The sequence below is a fragment of the Papio anubis genome, chromosome X (genome assembly GCF_008728515.1).
Source record: "Papio anubis isolate 15944 chromosome X, Panubis1.0, whole genome shotgun sequence".
NCBI classification, from domain to species: Eukaryota; Metazoa; Chordata; class Mammalia; order Primates; family Cercopithecidae; genus Papio; species Papio anubis.
In genome coordinates this window covers 66,352,840-66,374,759 of record NC_044996.1, presented here as the reverse complement: position 1 = coordinate 66,374,759, position 21,920 = coordinate 66,352,840, and the positions used below count along the sequence as shown (strand labels likewise).

Sequence of the window (21,920 nt, the reverse complement as noted above, 5' to 3'; positions counted from 1 at the left end):
ATATATTTTTTTCCTTCAGCATTTTAAATATATCATGCCACTATTTACTGGCCTGTGAGGTTTCCATTGAAAAGTCTGCTTCCAGATGTAATGGAGATCCATTGTATGTTATTTGTGTCTTTTCTTTTGCTGCTTTTACTATCTTTTCTTTATCTTAGGCCTTTGGGAGTTTGATTATGAAATGCTTTGAGTTAGTCTTCTTTGAGTTAAATCTACTTGGTATTCTATAACCTTCCTGTATGTTGCTATTGATATCTTTCTCCAGGTTTGGGAAGTTCTCTGTTATTATCCCTTTGAATAAGCTTTCTACCACTACATCTTTCTCTGCCTGTTCTTTAAGGCCCAAAACTTAGATTTGCCTTTTTGAGTCTATATTCTAGATCTTGTGTGTGTGCTTCATCGTTTTTGTCTTTTTCTTTTATCTCCTCTGACTGTGTATTTTTAAATAGCCTGTTTTCAAGCTCATGAATTTATTCTTCTACATGACTGATTCTACTTTTAAGACTCTAATGCATTCTTCAGTATGCCAATTACATTTTTTAGCTCCAGAATTTCTGCTTAATTATTTTTGATTATTTCTACATTTTAATTAAATTTATCTGATAGAATTCTGAATTCCTTCCTGTGTTATGTTGAATTTCTTTGAGTTTTCTCAAAACAACTATTTTGAATTCTCTATCTAAAAGGTCACATATCTCTGTCTCTCCAGTTTTTGTGCCTGGTGTTTTATTTAGTTCATTTGGTGAGGTCATGTTTTCTAGAGGGTCTTGATGCTTGTATATATTCCTCAGTGTCTGGGAATTGAAGTGTTAGGTATTTTTTTGTATTCATCTCAGTCTGTGTTTGTCTGTACCTATCCTTCCTGTGACGGCTTTCCAGATATTTGAAAGGACTTGGGTGATACAATCTAAGCTGTATGTCTCTTAGGGAGCACCCTAAGCCCAGTTAGCTCTGTGACTCTTGCAGACTCCTAGAGGTACCACCTTGATGGTCTTGGACAAGATTGCAGAGAATTCTCCAGATTTTTTAGGACAGAGATTTTTGTTCTTCTCCCTTACTATTTCCCAAGAAAAGGAGTCTTTCTCTCTGTTCTGAGTCACCTAAAGCTAGAGGTGGAGTGACACAAGCACTGCTATGGCCACCACTTCTATGATTGCACTGGGTCAGATCTGATGCCACCACAGCACTGAGTCTCACCCAAGGCCTGATGTAACCCTTCCCTGGTTACCTACCACCTATGTTCGCTTAAGGACCTGGGGCTCTACAATCAGCATGTAGAAAAGCCTCCAGACCTGTGACCTTCCCTTCAGAGTGGTGAGCTCCCCCAGACCCCTGGCATATCCAGAGGTGCTGTCTGGGAGCCAGGCCCTAGAGTCACATACCTTAGAAGTGTAATTGTGTATTCTATTGTACTGTGACTGCCCTGGCACTCAAACCACAAGATAGAGTCCTTTTCACTCTTCCCTCCCTTTCTTAAATGCAGAGGAGCCTCACCCAGTGGCTACCAGTACCATAGACCCACAGGGAGTACTGCCAGACTACCACTGATGTTCGCTTAAGACCCAGGGCTGTTCACTCAGCTTGTGTTGAATACTGCCTGACTTCAGGGCAGTGGGCTCCCCTCTTGCCCAAGGCAGGTACAGAAATGCTGTAATAGAGCCAAGTCCTGGAATAAGTCCCCTCAAAGGCTGGATTGGTGCTCTATTATCCTGTGGCAGAGCTGGTACCTAAGGTAGCGAGACAAAGTCCCATTTACTTTTCTCTGTACTTTTCTCTTATGGAAGGAGTCTTGCCCTGTAGCCTCCATAGCTGGGAGTGTGTTGAGTCTCACCTGAAGCCAGCAAGTCTCAGTGTCTCACAGCCCTTGATGTAGTATCTGGGTATCACTGCTGGTTATTCAGGGGCTAAGGGCTCTTCAGTTAGCAGGTGATGACTTCTTCCAGGTCTTGGTCATTCCCTTCAAGGCAGAAGGTTCCCTTATGGCCCAGGATGTATCCAGAAATGTTGCTCAGGAGGAACGTCCTGGAAAAGGTGCCTAATTACTGACCAGTGCCCTCTTCTGCTGTGGCTGAGCTGGTATTCAAGATGCAAGACCAAGTCCTCTGCACTCTTATCTCTCCTCTCCTTAAGCGGAAGGAGGGGGTCTCTTTTGGAACCGTGAGCTGTGCATCCTGGGGTTGGGGGGGGGGTTGATGTAAGCATTCCCTTAGCTTCCTCGTTTGGTGTCTAAATAGGTTTCATACACAACCAGTTCACTCTCTCTGGCCCCAGTTTAACACTTCGGCTTGCTTAGGAGTTGCAGTCCTCTTGGTGTTGACTGTTTTTCAAGTTTATTTGCAGCCCCAAAACACTTTAGCCCATGGTGGTGAGGCTTGTGGGAACTCAAGTTTCGACCACTAGGATTGTCAATTCCCCTCTGACTAGGGCTGGTTTAAATGCTCTCTTGTTGGTCGGGCATCAGCTGAGTTTGGTCGGGTTTTGCTTTTTGTTATAAGAGGGCAACACTGAGTTCAATGCCTCCGAATTGCTATGATTTCCATCTCCTCAGACACAGAAATGGTCTCCACAAGAAACTTCAAAAGACAGAGGAGCCAGGGGGATTTGGGAGGGGTAGCATCAGAGAACAAGACTTTTCTTTTTTTTTGTACTTCTTCAGTGCCTCTTTTAGTGATTTTGAAGTTACAATTAGGTACTATGAGTGCTCACCTGATTTTTGGTTCTTATGAAGGGGTGTATGTGTGTGTGTGTGTGTGTGTAGATAGTTGTTAAGTTGATATCCTTTGGTGGGGAAGATGATTGGTGAAACCTATTCTGCCATCTTGCCTTGAAGACCTGATTAAAATTTTGGAGACAATAATAATTTAAATTTTTTAACAAAAATTATTTGTGAAAATTATATATGAAATATCTTAAGTTGGTTCATGACATATTTGATATAATTTGTGACAAATATATCACCTCAATTATATAAGTCAACTTTAATCTTTATTATTAGAGATCCCATGTTCAAGTTTGCTTATAAATGCAAGAATTAGTGGCAGTGTGTTTTACAAATTTATATCAGAGGATAATCTTATTTTTTCATTATTAGACCCTCTTTGTTATTGTGCTTTCTTTCGGTTTGTCTCTAAAATGAGTACCAATAGAATCCTTTTGATTTCAAATGTATTTTGAGATGTATAAATACATATCACTTTGATTAAAAATCATTCACAAAAATATTTGGTAAAATGTATTACATACATGCTGGAGACTTTACAACATTTTACTAGGCTTATTCATTTTATTATGGTAGATCATTTGTGAGAATCCAGGTTGTGGGGGGCATGTATAGATTGTGCACAAAAGATAAAATAATAGATATGACTGGTAGTATCTTGTTGGTAGATAGTGAACTAGGAAATAGGGATGTAGCACATATTTAGACACACATGTCATAACATACACATGCATGCACATATATGCAAACATACTTTTTCTGCCTTCAGAGTCATGTATAGAAACATATACAGTCCTATAAAGAAATAGAATTTTTTATATATATATAGTTATTAGAGCACTGAAGGCAATGAAAAACATTACAATTGTACACATAGAAACCATTGGTCTGGCTACTGTATAATAGGGTAAGTAGCTCGATTTTCAGAATGTTGTGGGGTTGGAGAAAAAATAGCTTCGACCTTCTTAGAGCATACTTTTGGATATTCTTTCCAAAGGCCAAGGGACAAACAAGACCAAATTCTCAGCCCATGCGTCACATCTGGCTCTCACTCTAATCTGATACAACCTTCATCGCTACACAGTGATAGCGAGTACTTTTCTGTTTTCTGCTGTAAAAAAATTAATTTGTCAGTTGCAGTGGTCTGTGAGCAGCTGTCTGAACACCGAAGCATATAGCACCCCCATCATAGGAGGTTAGCTGTAATAGGAGTAGGTGGTCCTGTAATTATATGATTTTATGTAGACCATTTTAGAAGCCTTCTAAATGAAAATCTCTTCCTGACAAGAGTAATGACAAAAAGATAATTTATTGGAAAGCAGTCAGATTGTATAAGGCTGTTAAATTACTCTACTACAGGTGAATCAGGAGCTAAGTGTGTTAAATTGGTGGTAGCTGAATTGTGACTGATAACACTCAATGGTCGTACCATATTATGTTTGCTTAGAACATGTTTCATGCTCTATTCATATTGTTATCAGAAGTACAATCTCTACATAAAGGAGAAAGTAAAAATATTTCCTCTAGTAGATAATTATAGACATTTATATATAGTCAATGGGATATTAATAGGAAAATCATATACTTTATTTTCCAAACTGGAACACTTTTGACAGTGAAAGTGACCACTATTAGTAATTACATCACAACAACAGGCATAAACAAGGAAGCAGTTTCAGAGCAATTGGGATGTATAGTTACTCTAAGAATGAGATATACAACTTGACAAGATAGTTCCACAGGTGACTCAGGCCTGGGCAGCAGTGAAACGCCTTGCCTTCTGCCTTCTACTGAAGTGACATTTGTATAAATGAATTGGTTTCCATGTTGTAGGTATTCATTTATAATAGGAGGATATAATATAGTTCCTGAGCACATTGTTTGTATTGGTTTTGCTTTAGAGCCCTAGAAATGTTTGAATGTGGTAGTGTGTTGCAGCATCATTAAATGGAGATGGCTGGTACAATGGGTGTTATCCAAAATATTATATTTCCATAATTCCCAGTAGTGTTTTGACCCTCTTGGTCTACCTCCAGTTTCTGTTTCCTTCTTAGAATTTTTGTGGGAGGCTGATTTCCGATTTAAGAAAACATGTTATATTTTATTTGTTTCCTCTTTTAACTCTATTTTTCTGTACAACTGACTAATATGAATATTGTAGTTAATAGAGGGTTACAAGAAACACTCTTAATTCTCTTGTTTGCTCGGATGATATCTCACTGTGGCCTCTTAGATGGATGACTAAGTGGTTTTTTTGATGTCTTTGTGAAGTTTTATAATAGAATAAACTGGGTAAAGTGCATTTTATGGGGCTTACTTAGGTTTTTAGTTTAAAGACAATATAGCCACGAGGAGTAGTACTATTTCAATAGAACCCCAAACTAAGTCCTTTTCATCCACAATTTTTAAATTCTCTGTTAAAAATGTCATTGTAGAGATGATCTTTATACTTTTGAAAAGTACCTAATTAGATCAATCATTCCAGGTGTCTAAATTATTTTTACAAAAAATGGTTTCAGAGTTCAGGTCCAACTTGTAAAATGATGGCAAAAATTATTTTAGCTGTGAGTTGCTTGGCTTATTCATATTTCTTTTTTTGTCTTTCTGCACCTTTGGTATATTGCTAGATTTCCATAATTTTCATAATAGTTTGAAGAAAACCACAGTTAAGTTTAAAATTTGTTGTGACTGTGAAACTTTGCTGTTGAAAGATAAGGACACCCCACCCTGTTCATTGGCTAAGGGGAAATATAATCAAAGTATTCCCTTTGTTCAGTCCATAGTCAACTTGCATTGTTTCTTTTTTTTTTTTTCAATGTTCAAATATTTTTATTGTATAATTAAATAGATACCCCAAAATAATATTTAAAATTACCAGCTTTCTCAGAGCCTTTGAGGTCTATACAAAATTGCAAGAGAAGAATTTCTAAGAAAAAGATAAACTTTTAACGCTAACTTCATATACACTATTCAGAAAAGTTTGTTTAGATAGCATACACACATTTCCAATATACATTGATTAAAAAAGAAGTGCCAGATAAAGACCATGTACCTAGTGGAACTGGGAAAACAATTTCTAAGATTATTGATTAAGATAGAGAAAAAATGGCTAAGTGAACACAGTTATTCTATTCTTTTTTTTTTTAAAATTTATTTATTATTATTATACTTTTAAGTTGTAGGGTACATGCATAACGTGTTTGTTACATATGTATACTTCTGTGCTTATGTTATGTGTTGCACCCATCAACTCGCTATTTACATCAGGTATAACTCCCACGTAATCCCTCTCCCTCCCTCTCCCATGATAGGGCCCCGTGTGTGATGTTCCCCTTCCTGGAGTCCAAGTGATTCATTGTTCAGTTCCCACCTATGAGTGAGAGAAATTACGCGGTGTTTGGTTTTCTGTTCTTGTGATAGTTTGCTAAGAATGATGGTTTCCCAGTCAACCATGTCCCCAAAGGACACAAACTCATCCTTTTATGGCTGCATAGTATTCCATGGTATATGTGCCACATTTCTAATCCAATTCGTCACTGATGGACATTTGGGTTGATTCCAAGTCTTTGCTATAGAATAGTGCTGCAACAAACATACGGTGCATGTGTGTCTTTATAGCAGCATAATTTATAATCCTTTGGGTATATACCCAGTAATGGGATGGCTGGGTCATATGGTACATCTAGTTTTAGATCCTTGAGGAATCAGCCATACTGTTTCTCTATAATGGTTGAACTAGTTTACAACTCACCAACAGTGTAAAAGCTGCTCCTATTTCCACATCCTCTCCAGCACCTGTTGTTTCCTGACTTTTAATGATTGCCACTTAACTGGTGTGAGATGGTATCTCATTGTGGCCTTTGGATTTGCATTTCCGATGGCCAGTGATGATGAACATTTTTCATGTGTCTGTTGGCTGTAAGAATGCTCCTCTTGAGAAATGTCTGTTCATATCCTTGCCCACTTTTTGATGGGGTTGTTTTGTTTTTTCTCGTAACTGCTTTTGAGTTCCTTGTAGGTTCTGGATATTAGCCCTTGTCAGATGAGTAGATTGCAAAAATTTTCTCCCATTCTGTAGGCTGCCTGTTCACTCTGGATGGTAGTTTGTTTTGCTGTGCAGAAGCCTTTTTAGCCTAATGAGATCCCATTTGTCAATTTTGGCTTTTGCTGCCGTTGCTTTTTGTGTTTTAGACATGAAGTCTTTGCCCATGCTCTATGTCCTGAATGGTACTACCTGTTTTCCTTTCTAGGATTTTATGGTATTAGTCTAACATTTAAGTCTCTAATCCATCTTGAATTAATTTTTCAGATAAGGAGTAAGGAGGATCCAGTTTCAGCTTTCTACTTATGCATAGCCAATTCTTAGCACCATTTATTAAATAGGAATCCTTTTCCCCCATTTCTGTTTCTCTCAGGTTTGTCAAAAAGATCAGATGGCTGTAGATGTGTGGTATTATTTCTGAGGGACTTTGTTCTGTTCCATTGGTCTATATCTCTGTTTTGGTACCAGTACCATGCTGTTTTGGTTACTGTAGCCTTGTAGTATAGTTTGAAGTCAGGTAGTGATGCCTCCAGCTTTGTTCTTTTGACTTAGGATTGTCTTTGAGACAAGGGCTCTTTTGCTCCATATGAACTTTTAAAGCAGATTTTTCCAATTCTGTGAAGAAACTCATTGGTAGCTTGATGGGGATGGCATTGAATCTATAAATTACCTTGGGCAGTATGGCCATTTTCACGATACATATTGATTCTTCCTATCCATGAGCATGGTATGTTCTTCCATTTGTTTGTGTCCTCTTGATTTCACTGGAGCAGTGGTTTGTAGTTCCTCCTTGAAGAGGTCCTTTACATCCCTTTGTAAGTTGATTCCTAGGTATTTGATTTTCTTCTCGGCACCAGGAATGGAAGTTCATTCCTGATTTGGCTCTCTGTTTGTCTGTTACTGGTGTATAAGAATGCTTGTGATTTTTGCACATTAATTTTTGTATCCTGAGACTTTGCTGAAGTTGCTTATCAGCTTAAGGAGATTTTGGGCTGAGACAATGGGGGTTTTCTGGGGATACAATCATGTCATCTGCAAACAGGGACAATTTGATTCTTCTTTCCTAACTGAATACCCTTTGATTTCTTTTCTTGCCTAATTGCCCCAGCGCCAGAACTTCCAACACTATGTTGAATAGGAGTGGTGAGAGAGGGCATCCCTGTCTTGTGCCAGTTTTCAAAGGAATTTTCCAGTTTTTGCCCATTCAGTATGATATTGCTGTGGGTTTCATAAATAGCTTCCCATGATTTTGAGGTATGTTCCATCAATAATCAATTTATCGAGCGCTTTTTAGCATGAAGGGCTGTTGAATTTTGTCAAAGTCTTTTCTGCGCCTATATTGGAGATAATTCATGTGGTTCTTGTCTTGGTTCTGTTTATATATGCTGGATTATGTTTATTGATTTACATCGTTGAACCAGCCTTGCATCCCAGGGATGAAGCCTTAATGGATCATGGTGGATAAGCTTTTTGATGTGTTGTCGTGAACTGCTTGCCAGTATTTTATTGAGGATTTTGCATCGATGTTCATCAGGGATATTATTCAAAATTCCTTTTTTGTTGTGTCTCTGCCAGGCTTTTGGTATCAGGATGATGTTGGCCTCATAAAATGAGTTAGGAGGATTCTTTTCATTGATTGAAATAGTTTCAGAAGGAATGGTACCAACTCCTTTACCTCTGGTAGAATTCAGCTGTGAATCCATCTGGTCCTGGACTTTTTGGTTGGTAGGCTATTAATTATTGCCTCAATTTCAGAGCCTGTTGGTTCATTCAGGGATTCAACTTCTTCCTGGTTTAGTCTTGGAAGAGGTGTAAGTGTCCAGGAAATTATCCATTTCTTCTCTAGATTTTCCAGTTTATTTGCATAGAGGTGTTTATAGTATTGTCTGATGGTATTGGTATTTCTGTGGGTCTGTGGTGATATCCCCTTTTATCATTTTTTTATTATACGATTTGATTCTTCTCTTTTTCTTCTTATTAGTCTTGCTAGTGGTCTATCAATTTTGTTGATCTTTTCAAAACCAGCTCCTGGATTCATTGGATTTTTGAGGGTTTTTGTGTCTCTATCTCCTTCAGTTCTGCTCTGGATCTTAGTTATTTCTTGCCTCCCTGCTAGCTTTCTCAATGTGTTTGCTCTTGCTCCTCTAGTTCTTTTAATCATGCATGTTAGGAGTGTCAATTTTAGATCTTTCCTGCTTCTCTCTCTTGTGGGCATTTCTCAGTGCTATAACTTCCTCTACACACACTGCTTTTAAATGTGTCCCAGAGATTCTGGTATGTTGTATCTTGTTCTCATTATTTTACAAGAACATCTTTCTTTATTTCTGCCTTCATTTGATGTACCCAGTAGTCATTCAGGAGCAGGTTGTTCAGTTTCCAAGTGAAGTTGAGCCGTTTGGATTTCGAGTTTCTAGTCCTGAGTTCTAGTTTGATTGCACTGTGGTCTGAGAGACAGTTTTGTTATAATTTCTGTCTTGTACATTTGCTGAGGAGTGCTTTTATTTCCACCACGTGGTCAATTTTGGAGTAAGTAATGATGTGGTGCTGAGAAGAATGTGGTTCTGTTGATTTGGGGTGGAGAGTTCTATAGATGTTCATTAGGTCTGCTTGCTGCAGAGATGAGTTGAATTCGGGATATCCTGTTAACTTTCTGGTCTCTGCTGATCTGTCTAATGCTGACAGTGGAGGTTGAAGCCTCCCATTATTATTGTATGGGAGTCTAAGTCTCTTTGTAAGTCTCTAAGGACTCTGCTTCTATGAATCTGGGTGCTCCTGTATTGGGTGCATATATATTTAGGATAGTTAGCTCTTCCTGTTGAATTGATCCCTTTACCATTATGTAATGGCCTTCTTTGTCTCTTTTAATCTTTTGATGGTTTAAAGTCTGTTTTATCAGGAGACTAGGATTGCAACCCCGCTTTTTTGTTCTCCATTTGCTTAGAATCTTCCTCCATCTCTTTTTATTATTTTGAGCCTATGTATGTCTCTTCTGTGCATGTGAGATGTGGGTCTCCTGAATACAGCAGACTGATGGTCTTGACTCTTATCCATTTTGCCATCTGTCTCTTTTGTTAATTGGAGCATTTAGTACATTTACATTTACAATAAGATTGTTATGTGTGAACTGATCCCGCCATTATGATATTAACTGGTTATTTTGTTCGCTAGTTGATGCAGTTTCTTCCTAGCCTCGATGGTCTTTTTACATTTTGGCATGTTTTTGCAATGGCTGGTACCGGTTGTTCCTTTTCCATGTTGAGTGCTTTTCCTTCAGGGTCTCTGTAAGGCAGGCCTGGTGGTGACAAAATCTCTACATTTGCTTATCTGTAAAGGATTTTATTTCTCCTTCACTTATGAAACTTAGTTTGGCTGGATATGAAATTCTGGTTTAAAATTCTTTTCTTTAAGAATGTTGAATATTGGCCCCCACTCTCTTCTGACTTGAGAGTTTCTGCTGAGATTCGTTGTTAGTCTTATGGGCTTCCCTAGGTAACCGACCTTTCTCTCTGGCTGCTCTTAAGATTTTTCCTTCATTTCAACTTTTGTGAATCTGGCAATTATGTGTCTTGAGTTGCTCTTCTCGAGGAGTATCTTTGTGGTGTTCTCGATTTCTGGATTTGAATGTTGGCCTGCCCTACTAGGGTTGGGGAAGTTCTCCTCTGGATGATATCCTGAAGAGTGTTTTCCAACTTGGTTCCATTTCCCTCACTTTCAGGCACCCCAATCAGACGTGAGATTTGGTCTTTTACATAATCCCATACTTGCAGGCTTTGTCTATTTCTTTTAGAGCTTTCATTTATTTATCTATTTGATCCTCAATCTCTTGATACTCTCTTCCAGTTGATCGAAGTCGGTTACTGCTTTGCATTTGTCGCGCATTTCTCGTGGTCATGGTTTTCATCTCTTTCATTTCGGCGACCTTCTCTGCATTAATTACTTTGCCATCAATTCCACTTTTTTCAAGATTTTTATTTTTGCGCTTGCACATAATTCCTCCTTTAGTTTGAGAAATTTGATGGACTGGAGCCTCTTCTCTCATCTCGCCGCTCATTCTCCCGGTCTCAGCTTTACTGTTGTTGGCGATGATAAGCGCCCTGTCGGGAGGAGATGCGCCTTATTTTTGACCTCCAGCTTTCTGTCCTGCTTTTCCCCATCTTTGGTTTCCGGATCTGCCCTGGTCTTTGATGATGGCGGATGTACTGATGGGGTTTTGGTGTAGGTGTCCTTCCTGTTTGATAGTTTTCCTTCTAAGCATTGTTTCTTAATTTGTGTCTTTAGATTCTGGGATATGTTCAGTTTAGAAAGTTCATTTTTACTCTGTCAGCATCTTTCTTTTAAAACAATTTCTCATTTGTACACAAATATTTTAATCTCTTCAACCTTTACTTTTGTAAGCTACAGAAATGTTACTGTATATCTTATCTTATACTGCAGTATCTTTTTTGAAGGAGAATACATAATGTTGGTTGCCTTTTATAATTAAGCTACTGTGGATCAACTTTTTATGACAAATAACAGACAATTTTGTTATGAGTCTTATGTTACACTGTGATGCAGTTCGCTCTACTTTTCCATGCCCCCAATAAGGGGGTTTTCATTCTACTTCAGCTTCCTTATATCCAGTGACATGTGCATAAAAGATCATGTTGAGCTTAGCAGTGATTCTGACAGTGCACAGCACAAAGTAGATGCTCAGTACTTCTTTGCTGGATCTAAGTTAGCTATCGAATTTCTTTTTGCATCTCATAAAGATACATGTGTTGAGATATGATTACTTCAGGAATATTCGGGACAATGGGGAGCTGTGATGGTTGCTTTAGGCTGGGTTTGTTTTACCTACAATGGAGAAAAGAGTGACTACCACCCAAAATTTGTTTTGTATTCTGAGAAGTCAGGTTTATTTCATAACTTGAAAAAAATGTCAGTGTTTATTCAAATGAAGAAGCAAAAAATTTCAAATAGTATGCATCCACATAGAGCTTGGCTTAAAATCAGGGATATTTGTGGCATTTCTCCCCCTTTGGCCTCCTCCATCTGTCAACTTTTTGAGAAGGATGTGTATGTTTCCATAAAATTCAGTTGACTGACAGTAATAACATAAAACTTATTTTAGAGATTATCATTGTATATTTTTAATTTTTTTATTGGTACATGATATTTGTACATATTTATGGGATACATGCTAACTTTTGTTACATGCATAGAATGTGTAATGTTTAGCCAGAGGAGTATCCAACATGTTGAGTATTTAGCATTTCTATGTGTTGGGAACATTTCAAGTCCTCTGTTTTAGCTGTTTTGAAATATACAATACATTGTTGTTAACTATAGTCACACCCTACCCTGGTATAGAACATTAGGACTTATTCTAACTCTATGTGTGTACCCGTTAACCATTAATTATATAGGCATCCCAAATAGAACACTTAATGAAGAACCCTGAAGGAACCGAACTTTACTTCTTTGAGAAAGAAAATTGCATAATAGTGCTTAAGAAAAATATGTATATTTAATTTCATACTGATAATGTTGGTTCTTAATGGTATTTCACTGTGCTAATGGATTTTCTCATTTTGTATTACTTTCATTTTAAACATGAGAGAGCCTAGTTTTTAAAAAGTTTATTTTATTAGTATACCAGTTCTTAATTTCAAAAATGTTTAGCATAATAAAAATAAGCAAAATAAAATTCAGGCAGGTCCTCTTCATTTAAATGCTCAGTGGCTTTATACTTGAGTACTTGATTATACAATTTACAGTAATATTAGTTAGGGTATGGCACATGGAAATTCTATTTTGCCATTTCCTGTGCTCATTCAGTTTCCTTTGATTTAGAAATTATTAAAATTGAATAAATATTCAGCACCAGATAAGAAAGGTTTTATTTCAAAGTGAAGCAGTACAAAAGTTAATGGCCATATTTTGAACAATGTACTATGAAGTGGATTCCTTTAGTTGTTCACTTATTAACAAGATAACTGGAAAAAGGGAGAAAGAACACAATGTTTATGTTATTTGTGACCTATATTGCCCTTCAAATACTGAAGTAACACATTGGACTTAAGAATTGTAAGAGGAATAAAGATTATAAAGCATATACAAAAATCCATTATTTGTGGCTTTCTCTTACATCAGTCATGGAAAAATTTGGCATGGGAGAGAAAAGTGATGGAATTATCTGTATCTTCTATAATACTAATAAAGAACATCATAAAAATGTCTTAATCAAAGTTTTCCAGCAAGACAATGGTTTGTGTAACAGATACATCTGATGTAGCAGAATTTTCTTTGGTTTACCGGTGCCAAATATAGGTTCATAAATATATTACTGAAGACATTTTAATTTTGAAAGCCTTGCCCTTCTACTTCAGAGATACAAAATTATTTTTAAAATACAAGGAACATTATTCTTGAAATATAAAGAAACTGCCCTGTGGTCAATGATAGTCTTAACTACTTGTCAGTCAAAAGCAGAAGTTTGTTGAGACATTTAATTACAACGTAATGTAGTCATCAAAATGTCATTGTGGTAACTGACAGCTCATTTTGGACTGAAAGTGTGCAACTACCTCCCCTGAGGTCAGAGATATTTGGAGGTTAACTTAGTAATGACAAATCCTTTATTATCACATTATGACATTGAAAAAATGCAGTTACACTAATGAATTAATAACAGTAATAAAATGACAGTCATAATTGCATAATGTACAAGTTGTCAACTGCGTTTTTTTTTTACATGGTTGGAATTTTTATTTTATCAGTATATTTGCAGTATATTAATTGTCCCGAATATGGCACAGACACAGAAGGATTTCTAAAATTTTTCAAATGCCATGGTCTATACTTATGGGAATCCAGTGTATCCATACTTTGATTCTACTTATCTTCTTCCCACTTCTTTCTCTTCTGCTATTTTACAAAGCTTTAAAATAAATAAGGAGAATTTGCAATTACCACCAGACCCAGTGTTAATGTGTACTTAACGTCCTTTTTATCTCAGAAAGCTTTGACTTCTGTCTGAAGAAAATTTTGGCCTAAATGTCTTGTACTTAATGCATTCAGAAGAAAATGAAAGGAAAAGGACAGGGTTTTATATATATTTATTTTATTTTATTATTTTATTTTAAATAGCAGCAGATGCAATCTTTGACTTCCTAACTTTGCATAAATATAGAAAGTAGATCTCCTTAGTATCTAACTTCCTTCTGCCTTGAAATCTTCCAGTTAATGTAACTAGGAGCTGGCTAATAATAGGTTTATGTGTCTAGTGATCTAGCCATGAGTTGGCACTTGACAGTTGACATTTATTTATAAAGAGAATTTGTGGAAAAAATGATGAGTTGGCTACTGTTTTCATTGACCTGAATTATAGAGAATGAGTTGTATTCCTTTTCAAACTTTTCCGTGGGATAACAGAAGACCTTTTAAAATGGTGATTTGCCCGTTCTTTTTATATTTGCTTGCAATTCTTTATTTATATCTTCTCCTGAGTGCACTTAGAGACTTCTGGGTGTGCTGGGAAGGAAAGGTTTGCTCTTTGGTACTCAAGTCAGAAAGTTTACCCAAGTTTCTGCTAGGACCATAGCTTTAATAAACTGTTAAAAAGGACTGATTTCTTTGAGAGAAGTTTGAAAGTAGTATACAATAGCTTTTAGATTATGTATTACTTATATATTTTTATATAGCATATATATTTTATATATAATAATTAGGAAGCTTATGTTATTTTTTCCCCAAAGGAGAGAAGGAATGCTCCAGAGTCAAATATGTTTTAGGGGAGCCTAAATATTCCTAAGAACTCATTGGTAATATGTCTGTGAATTGGCAGTGTTTTTGCAAGTTTGAAAAGACTATAAATGATAATAACCAATATGTATTGAGTAAATTTTACTGTGTTCTCAGCATTTATTAAGAATATGGCAATGCTAACACAATCTTCCCAAAATGTATGAAGAGGTACTATTATTATCTTCGTATTGCAGATGAGAAACTGAAGCACAGGGCGAGTAAGTAGCTTGCCTCAAATTATACATCTATTGTGTTGTGGAGGTGGGATTCAAACCCAGACATTGTGACCCCATAGTCCATGTTCTTAGGCCACTAAGGATATTGGAGGAAAACATAATGTAAATAACACTTACCAGGAATCAGGAGACGTGAATTCTAGTTTTACTGCTACTAAATAGTCCTTATGGTCTTGCACAAGGTTACTCTCTGGTCCCAAGTTTCCTCACTCCCAAAAATGGACAAGTTCATGGATCTGTAATCTGGTTTTATGAGAACTTCGAAAGCAGACATTCTTTTTGCATTCACTCTTTGATCATAGAGCTTTCCATTTTAATGTGTATCATTTGTTATGTTGGCTATAGAGGGTGAGGTTAAACAAAAAGCAATATGGGTCCAAATGTGAAATAGAATATATTGGTCTGAGCTGTCCAAAGACAGAATAGATTTATTTAAACAAATGGTGCATTTACCGTCAACTGGCAATGTTCAATCAGAGGATGGATGACCAGTTAGTGGGGTACTGAAGAGAGGACTCAAGTATCAGTTGGGAACTGGGACAGATCAGAAGACTTTTAATATTTCTTTCTGTCTTGGGATTTTACGCTTCTGCAAATCTCATCAATATTTCATTCATTCATTTAACAAAAGCAATCTACCTATAATGATATCTAAGCACATATGTATAATTATGTGAGCATACTATATATATCTTTCTGTACCTATAACCTGACTTATAGAGTGAATCTTGCATGGATTTCATCTATTAAAATAATACATACTATTCAAAGTGATCTACAGATTCAGTGCAATACATAACAATGACATTCTTCACAGAAATCAAAAATACAATCTGAAAATTCATGTTGAACCACAAAAGACTCCGAATAGTCAAAGCAATATTGAGTAAAACAAAGCTGGAGGTATCACACTACCTGACTTCAAAATATACTATGGTTATAATAACCAAAACAAGCATGGCATTGACATAAAAACAGACACATAAACTACTGAAACAAAATAGAGAGCCCAGATAAATCCATGCATTTACAGCCAACAGATTTTTGTGCCAAGTACACACAATAGGGGAAAGAAGTGTTGCTTCAATAAATGGTGCTGGGAAAACTGGATATCCACATGTGGAAGAATGGAACTAGACCCTTTTCTTTTACCCTATACAAAAATCACCTCAGAGTTACCCTGGCAACAGCCTTCCCCCGACTACTCCTCTGTCTCTCCAGTGAAAAATGGGCCCCTGCTTGCCCACTGCTTGGAAGCTGCAAACTGTTTTCTCATGAATTTTGGATCCCATTTGGACTTTCGTAATCAGTGATGGCAGTAAAGGCATCAACATTGAGAGCTACTGAGTTTTGGCACTCTCATCACGTGTATTTACGTTATTGGCAACATTATCATCATGTCATGGCTTGGATGCAAAGCCACCGGAATGCCTGTAGGAAGGCTGTGGAATCCTATTTCAGTCTTCCATGGTAATTTCCTCCTGCAGTTCTTCCCTGAAGAGCTTACGATAACCAGGCCAGGTATCCTATGTCCTTCTCTGACCATCACGTGACTTGGCAGAACTCCTACCTCAGTTCTACAGATTTCGGAAGGTCTGGGCGGCATCCACATGACAACAGTAGGATCCAGGCATCCATAAGAGAAGAACAAGCTTAGTCTAAAGAGGAGGAGATGGAGACCAAGTCAGATGGGGAGGTAGAATGTGACCTAAGCAATATGGAAGTCACCCAGGACCTCTGTCAGTACTTTGCAGAGACCCAGAGGCACAGAGAAGACCAATGGTGGCAGCAACAGCTTGATGCAGAATACTTGGATGACTACACGAATGCTGACCATGACCTGTACTACAACATCTACTGGTCAGTGGAGCCCCTGACTAAGAAGCCCAGTGAGAAGCAACAGACTGAGAATAAAGCATTTGTTTGGGAGAGTGCCACGAAGATCCAGGCCATGGAGGCTGCAGTGCAGCTGAGCTTTGACAAGCACTGTGACAGAAAAGCAGCCCAGGTATTAGCTGGTCATCACCCTGAAGTTCTGAGCACTGGGCACAGGGACCTCTGAGAGTGCTTTCTAACAGAGTTCCCAGCCTCGCCCTTTTTGGGGGGTACACACTCTATATCTCTCCTTCTGTACATTTCTCATGGAAAGGGGAATTTGTAGTGAGGCACAAGCATGTTCACCAAAGTCCCAGTTGACCTGTCATGGATGTATGTACTATGCCAGCCCCTTAGAGGTCAGCCAGATGTGTACTGTTGACAACATGTGAAATTTTCTCCTGACATAAAATGATAATGTTGTATATATTAAACTCGTTTTTGATGTTGTCAATAACAGTTCAATTCATTAAAGTTCTTGCCTAGAAAAAAAATCAAATAAAAAAAGATTAAAGACTCAAATGTAAGTCTCGAAACTGTAGAACTACTAAAAGAAAAAGCACAGGAGAAATGCTTCATGATATTCGTCAGGGCAAGGATTTTTTGGATAAGACCCCAAATTACAGACTACAAAAGCAAAAATAGACAAATGGGATTTCATCAAACTAAAATGCTTCTGCATAGCAAAGGAAATAATTAGCAGAGTGAAGAGACAACATATAGAATGGGAGAAAATATTTATAAATAATGCATCTGACAAGGGGTTGATATCAGGAATATGTATAACAAAATCAGATAACTCGATAGCAGGAAAAAAACCTAAATAATCTGATTTAAAAATGGGCAAAGACCTGAATAGACATTTCTCAAAAGAAGATATACAAATTATGAATAACCAGTGGGTATATGACAAAATTTTTAACATCACTCATCATCAGGGAAATGCAAATCAAAACCACAATGAGTTATCATCTCACACCAGTTAGAATGGCTGTCATCAAAAAGATAAAAAACTAACAAATGTTGACAATGATACAGTTAAAAGGGAACTCTTATACACTGTTGGTGGAAATGTAAATTAATATAGTCATATTGAAAATACTATGGAGGTTTCTCAAAAAAATGAAAAGTAGAACTACATGTAATTCAACAATCCTACCACTGAATATATATCCAAAGAAACTGAAATTAATTTGTCAAAGAGATACCTATACTCCCGTCTCTATTCCAGCACTATTTGTATTAGCCAAGATATAAAATCAACCTAAATGTCCATCAAAAGATGAAGAGCTAAAGAAAATGTAGTATTTATAAACAATGGAATGTTACTCAGCTACAAAAAGGAATGAAATCCTGTTATTTGCAGCAGCATGGATAAACCTGGAGGACGATATGTTAGGTAAAATGAGCCAGGCACCAAAGGACAAATATCACATCATCTTACTCATATGTGAAACCTAAATAAGTTGATGTCTGTGATGGTTAGTACTGAGTGTCAACTTGATTGGATTGAGAGATGCAGAGTAATAATTCTGGGTGTGTCTGTGTGGATGTTGCCGAAAAGAGATTAACATTTGAGTCAGTGGACTGGGGAATGCAAATCCAGCCTTAATCAAGTGGGCAAAATCTAATCAGCTTCCAGCAAATACAAAGCAGGCAGAAAAACATGAAAAGGCAAGATGACCCTAGCCTCCTAGCCTACATGTGTCTCCTTGTGCTGGATGCTTCCTTCTCTCAAAAATTGGACTCCAAGGTCTTCAGTTTTGCAACTCGGACTGGCTCTCCTTGCTTTTCAACTTGCAGACAGCCTATTGTGGGACCTTGTGATTTTGTAAGTTAATATTCAATAAACTCATATATATATATATCCTATTAATTCTGTCCCTCCCAGAGAACCTTGACTAATAAAGATTTTGGTACCAGAAGTGGGGTGATACTAGAGGGACAGAATATAAATGATGGAAATATAAATTTATTTCCTTGGTTTTGTGTTTTCTAAAGTTGGCAACTTAATATGAGTAGACCCAAAAATGCTAAGGACTCTACTTCTAGTAGTATGGAGAACACCAATAGTCCTTGGCATGAACTATTTGGAGAGTTATGCAAAATAAATGCATTTGATACTCCTGATTACTGCTCATGAGAGGCAAGGAGTTTAGTGGCTCTATACATAATACCATTGGCCATATATGGAGAACCAAGGAATATAATGAATCTGGTTGGTTGCCCTGAAGTTCAGTGGACAAAGTGATGAAAGAAAATGATGAACTCAAGGATTCTGTCTCCTGACTTCAGAAGCAGATACTGAGCCTCAAATCTGCTAAGATTGCCCTGAGTGAGAGTCTTATCTCCTATAGAGACAGAGCTGACATTGTAGAAAAACAGACACAAGCTCTTATCATGAAAGTGGCTAATCTGCAATGAAAGATGCATAGACTTCCTTGCCACGTGTCTACTGTTAAAGTGAAGGCATTTATTGGAAAAGAATGGGACCCTGCAACTTGGAATGGGGATGTGTGAGAAGACCCTGATGAAGCTGGGGACGCTGTGTTTGCAAATTCTGAGGAACCTTTTTTGACAGAAGGAACAGCTTTCCCATCCCCAGTAGTGGCAACATCCCCTCCCTGACCCAGGCTGCCATCAGCCTTTCCACCTTTGTCTGAGGAGATAAACCCTGCACTGCCTGAGGCAACAGTGATGGCCTCCACTGAGGCATTGCCAGGCAGGATAATGTTGATTCTCCTCAGAAGCCACCCCCAACACCTCTGTTTGCTTCTAGACCTATAACTGGACTAAAGTCGTGGTGGGCCCCTAGAGGTGAGGTTGAGAGTGTGACCCCTGAGGAGGTGTGCTACACTTGAAAACAACTGTCTGAGTTCTCTAAATTATATAAACAGCAATCTGGAGAACAGGAATGGGAATGGATACAAAGGGCATGGGATAATGGTGGAAGCAACATAGAGTTGGTTCAGGCGGAATTTATTGATTTGGGCCCACTAAGTAGGGACTCTGCCTTTAATGTTGCAGCTCAGGGAGTTAAAAAAGGTTTTAATAGTTTACTTGCTTGGTTAGCTGAAATATGGATTAAAAGATGGCCCACTGTGAGTGAGTTGGAAATGCCTGATCTCCCTTGGTTTAATGTAGAGGAAGGGATCTAAAGGCTGAGGAAGATTAGGAGCGTGGATTGGATTAGTCACTTTAGACCTACTCATCCCATCTGGGAGGGTTCAGAAGATATACCCTTGACCCATGCCTTGTGAAATGGATTTGTGAGGGCAATACCTGTATCTTTGAAGAGCCTATAGTTGTTCTTTTCCACATATTAGGTTCTCTAACAGTGGGAACCACAATTACTCAACTATAAGATTTAAATACAATGGGAATAATTGGATCTTGGATCCTTAGGTGGTAGAGGCCAAGTGGCAGCACTCAGCTGTCAAAGGCAAGGTGGGCATAGCTACCATAATGGATAAAAGAGGCAAATCAGCAATCGCATAGAGCTCTGGCATTGGCTAATTAATCACAGTATTCCTAGAAGTGAAATTGATAGGAAGTCTACTGCATTCCTTCTTAAATTATACAAACAGAAAACTTGTAAGTAGAATGGACAAAATACTAAATTGAATTATAAAGTCAGAGAATCCTGCCCCCTTAATCAATTTCCAGACCTGAACCAGTTTACAGAACCAGAACCTCTTGAATGAAGGAGAGGCCGCCTCCCCTTGAGGAAGGACCACACTACACTATCAACAATTTATGTTGTGAATCTTTCTCCCATCGTTCCCTAAGGGGACCACTGGCCTTTTACCAGGGTAACTGTGCACTGGGGAAAGGGAAATGATCAGACATTGGAGGACTACTGGATACTGGCTCTGAGCTGATGTTGATTCTAGGCAACTCATAATGTCAATGTGGTCCTTCAGTTAAAGTACAGGCTTATGGAGGTCAGGTAATTAATGGAGTTTTATCTCAGGTCTGACTTACAGTGGGTGCAGTGAGTCACTGGACTCATCCTGTGGTCATTTACCCAGTGCCAGAATGCATAATTGGCATAGACAACTTAGCAGCTGGCAGAACCCCCACATTGGCTCCCTGACTGGTAGGGTGAGGGCTATTATGGTGAGAAAGGCCAAATGGAAGCCGTTAGAGCTGCCTCTACCTAGAACATTGTAAATTAAAAACAATATCACATCCCTGAAGGGATTGTGGAGATTAGTGCCACCATCAAGGACTTGAAAGACACAGAGGTGGTGATTCCCACCACATCCCTGTTAAATTATCCCATTTGGCCTGTGCAGAAGACAGATGTGTCTTAGAGAATGACAGTGGATTACTGTAATCTTAACCAAGTGGTGACTCCAATTGCAGCTGCTGTACCAGATGTGGTTTGATTGCTTGAGCAAAATAACACATCTCCTGGTACCTGGTACACAACCATTGACTGTACAAATGCCTTTTTCTCCATTCCTGTTTATAAGTCCCACTAGAAGCAATTTGCCTTCAGAAGTCAAGGACAGCAATATACCTTTACTGTACTACTGCAGGGGTATATCTACTCTCCATCTTTCTGTCATTATCTTATTTGGAGAGCCCTTAGACCCTGTTTGCTTCCACAAGATATCACACTGGTCCATTACATTGATGACATTATGCTGATTGGATCCAGTACACAAGAAGCAGTAAACACATTGGAGACATTTGCATGCCAGAGAATGGGAAATAAATCTGACTAAAATTTAGGGACAATCTACCTCACTAAAATTTCTAGGGATTTAGTGGTTTGGGGCCTGTTGAGATATTCTAAAGTAGAAAATAAATTCCTGTATTTGACCCTCCTACCACCAAGAAAGAGGCACAATGCCTAGTAGGCTTATTTGGATTTTGGAGGCAATACATTCCTCATTTGGGTGTGTTATGCCAGCCCATTTACCCAGTGACCCCCAAAGGCTGCCAGTTTTTGGTGGAGTCCAGAACAGAAGAAGGCTCTGCAACAGGTCCAGGCTGCTGTGCAAGCTTGGCACATATGACCCAGCAGATCCAATGGTGCTTGAGGTTTCAATGTCAGATAGGGATGCTGTTTGGAGCCTTTGGTGGGCTCCCATAGGGGAATAACAGCAAAGGCCTCTAGGATTTTGGAGCAAGACCCTGTCATCTTCTGCAGATAACTACTCTCCTTTTAAGAGACAGCTTTTGACCTAGTACTGGGCTTTGGCGGAAACTGAACATTTGACTATGGGTCATCAAGTCACCATGCGACCTG

The 21,920-nt window shown here is 38.1% G+C and overlaps 1 protein-coding gene and 1 pseudogene across 2 annotated transcripts in view; both read left to right on the top strand.

Annotated features, from left to right (window-relative positions):
* DACH2 (dachshund family transcription factor 2) overlaps positions 1-21,920 on the top strand; it is a 701,861-nt gene that overhangs the window by 156,253 nt on the left and 523,688 nt on the right. The window lies entirely within an intron of this gene.
* LOC110742164 lies at positions 10,951-17,154 on the top strand (annotated as a pseudogene).